The sequence below is a fragment of the Octopus bimaculoides genome, chromosome 15 (genome assembly GCF_001194135.2).
Source record: "Octopus bimaculoides isolate UCB-OBI-ISO-001 chromosome 15, ASM119413v2, whole genome shotgun sequence".
NCBI classification, from domain to species: Eukaryota; Metazoa; Mollusca; class Cephalopoda; order Octopoda; family Octopodidae; genus Octopus; species Octopus bimaculoides.
In genome coordinates this window covers 57,718,753-57,722,588 of record NC_068995.1, presented here as the reverse complement: position 1 = coordinate 57,722,588, position 3,836 = coordinate 57,718,753, and the positions used below count along the sequence as shown (strand labels likewise).

The window sequence follows — 3,836 nt, the reverse complement described above, 5'->3', positions numbered from 1 at the left end:
ATATATATATATATAGAGAGAGAGAGAGAGAGAGAGAGATAGATAGATAGATAGATAGATAGATAGATAGATAGATAGATAGACAGATAGACAGACATAAGAAATGAAGAATAAAATAAAAGCGAAGACAGAAACAATGTAAACATACAAACACGCTCACAAAAGACAGGAAAATAAGAGAAACGGAAATATGGCGGCGTCGTTAGGTTTACGAACCGTGAGTAAAAAAATTGGTATAAATTGCTTGAAGGAAGTTACTATTAAGCTTTCACTTGAGACAGGTTGTACCTCAAATGCATGTGATGAAGGTTTTAGTGTAGCATGTGCCCAGCGATATCACAAATGATTTAAGTTTATAAAAGTACATTTCTTTAAAGACCAAATGCTATAAAATTGATATACAAATTCAACGGTATTATATGAAAGTTTTCAGAATTGCGTATAAAAGGTAACTTGACTTCTGCTCTAACATAATGTACGAGTATTTATATATATATATATATATATATACATATATATATATATATATACATATGTATTTACACACGAGGAGTGATAAGGAGGGAGAAGGGTACTGTAGGAAAAGCAGTGAAGGTTTGAAAAATAGAGAGAAAGACAGGGTGAGAATAAAAGTAAAAACAAAAGAGAATAGTAAAAAAAAACGGAGTTGTATGAGGCTTTCTGATCTTAAATGTTAGTCAAAGAGAGAAATAGACAGCGAGATAGACAGACAGACAGGCAGGATAGATAGATAGATAGATAGATAGATAGATAGATAGATAGATAGATAGATAGATAGATAGATAGATAGACAGACAGGTAGATAGACAGGTAGATAGACAGATAGGTAGACATTTAACATATAATCATTTAAATGCATGTGTGTGTGTGTGTGTAAACTTGCACATGAATTATTTCTACACACCATGCATATTTGTATGTGAACGTGTGTCTGTGTGCGTGCATATACACACACAGACCCACACACACACACACACGTACACATATACGGGTGTGTGTGTACCTATGTAATGTAGAGAGGGGCACGTAATGCCAGCACAGTGACGACGTAGCATGTTCCGGCTTGTTGTGAGTGTGTGTTGCGGAGAAGCGCTTCCATCAGATCTCGTGCGATGAAACGTCAACACAACAAAGAGATATTAGCTTTTGCCTTTGATTTCCACCGGTGTCCAGTGGCATATGTCTTACTGACATGTACTGAAAACACGCGCACGCACGCACGCACACACACGCACACACACATACACACAAACGCACACATTCATACATATACATATATGCATGTATTCATATTACTTAAGTATATACATCATATTGTAAGAGTAATAGTATATATTAAAAGTCTATTTTACGCAGCGCATCCACTATCTAATATAGAACTCAATACATGACATGGAGGTGCGCGATAAGATTATTGCATCAAATGATAACAGTGAATTCGTTTTTACCTGGCCTAGGCTCTTGCAACCGTCACGAATTGTCCACCTAGGGGTGAAACTCTGTCTGGACTGCCAGCTTTTGTTGTAATACATAGATCTTGGTTGTCCACTCGTGACCGTCCATTAAGGACATTATCATGCACTCAGACGAAAATTATACTTTGCACTTGTGGCTCCGCTGGTGACTAATGAACCCAGCTCTTGATGGACATACACGTATTTATGTATGTACATATGTATGCGCGCGTGTGTGTGTATGTATGTGTATGTGTGCGTGTATATATAATAATAATAATAATAATAACAACGAGAAAGCAACCACACTCTGGGATATGCCAATACACACAGATAGAGAAATTAAGGCCAATAGGCCAGATATAGTTGTCAGAGATCATAAAGAAAAAAGATGCTTTCTAATCGATGTATCAATACCAACAGATGACAACGTTTCTTTAAAAGAAACGGAGAAACTTTCAAAACAAGGATCTGGAAATAGAGGTAACTTGAATGTGGAGTCTAAAAACAGAAACAGTCCCTATCATAGTAGGTGCATTAGGTATGATGAAAAAAATATTCAGCCGAAATAGCTCAGTTGGGAGAGCGTTAGACTAAAGATCTAAAGGTCCCCAGTTCAATCCCGGGTTTCAGCATCCGGCGGCTGATAATATTTTAGGCGCAGGAGTGGCTGTCTGGTAAGTAGCTTGCTTACCAACCACATGGTTCCGTGTTCAGTCCCACTGCGTGGCACCTATATATATATATATATATATATATATATATATATATATATAATTATGTGGAGAATGGAAAAAGAAATATACAGGAAGTTGGAAAGAAGCGAACGATCCCACCCTCCTCAGTTGTTGACCAAATATCATCACAATTTCAATACGTTCCGACTACACTCCTTAGTCTAGGGGTGTAAGCAATGTAAGCCGCTAGGTGGAAAACGATCGGACACGATAGCTGAACAGAAGAATCAAAAAGTTGAGATGGTGACATTGAGAGGAAAAAAATAAGGTCCATAGATCGAACAGCAGGAAAAAATAGCATAGGTTCGTGTATATATATATATACATACATGTCTATGTAAGAGAGAGTCTTTTGACTTGGAGACAAAGTTAAGACAAGTTGTACACAATAATATATGCACGCACACACACACACACGCACGACGTTGGAGAAGATCAACTGACGATCAATCCATGCAATATTCGATTTATTTATCCCTCGAAGATGTTTTCCGTTCATTATGTCTATTTGTTAATGCACCAATATGCCGTTCTGTGTGTGTGTGTGCGTGTGTGTGTGTGTGTGTGTGTGTGTGTGTGTGTGTGTGTGTGTGTGTGTGTGTGCGCGCGCGCGCGCGCGTGTGTGTGCGGCATCATACACATGTATATATGTACAATGTATCATATATATAATATGTGTGTATGCAATTTGTATGATGGTGATCGGAGGGTTGCTGATATAACTCAGCGTTGAGGAATCCATCGTATAATTCTGGTTTTTAATTTAGGGACAAGGGCAACGATTTCTAAGAAAGGTTGCTTCTATAGAACCCGCCACTTCGCGCGGATTTCATTTTATAAACGCCGAAAGGATGAAAGGCACAGTTGACCTCACCGCAATTTGAACTCACTACGTAAGGATCCAGAATAAATAACGCTCGGCTTTTTTTTTTCTTCTACAACGCTCTAACGATTCTGCCAATTCCCCGCCCTCAGCCGACATTGCTTTACAAAAACGAAAAAAAAAAAAAAGAAAAAAAAAGGGCGGTCCGATGACCCTGTATCGTGAACCTCTTATTCATTCCGTAACGATGATAGCATTTTAACATGGCTTATATCACTAATATCATTATGAAAGCTCTGGGAATTACATATTCTCATATTCCCATATTCATACATTCTTGTTTGATCTTTTCTGTCAATTTGTCGTCTGCTGCGAGTTAAGAAGAAATCAATAGCGAAATATGAGTGTATTCACATGTAACATCGCCTTTTGATGTGTGTGTGTGTGTGTGTGTGTGTGTGTGTGTGTGTGTGTGTGTGTGTGAGTGTGTGTGTGTGAGACTGTGTGTGTGCGTGTGTGTGACTGTGTGCGTGTGTGACTTTGTGTGTGAATGTGTGTGTATATTTGAATGCGTGTCTCTCCTTATCTATATAACAAGATCTCTTCTGTGCGTGCGTGCGTGCGACGTTTCTCTGTATGTGCGTGTGCATGTGTGTGCGGAACTGTGTACGTGCGTGCGTGTGTGTGTATGTGTTTAACGATAATAATAATTATAATAACGGCAATAAAAATAATAGTAGAAAAATAATAAATGTGAAAATTAGAAGTTGCAAAGGTGTCGTTAGTGGGATAATTTCTATA

The 3,836-nt window shown here is 38.2% G+C and overlaps 1 non-coding gene across 1 annotated transcript; it reads left to right on the top strand.

The window, feature by feature from the left end:
* Window positions 1–2,037: 2,037 nt before the first annotated feature.
* On the top strand, window positions 2,038–2,110 carry Trnaf-aaa (transfer RNA phenylalanine (anticodon AAA)). The gene has a single exon. It is a non-coding gene; the product is annotated as a tRNA-Phe (tRNA).
* Window positions 2,111–3,836: the final 1,726 nt, after the last annotated feature.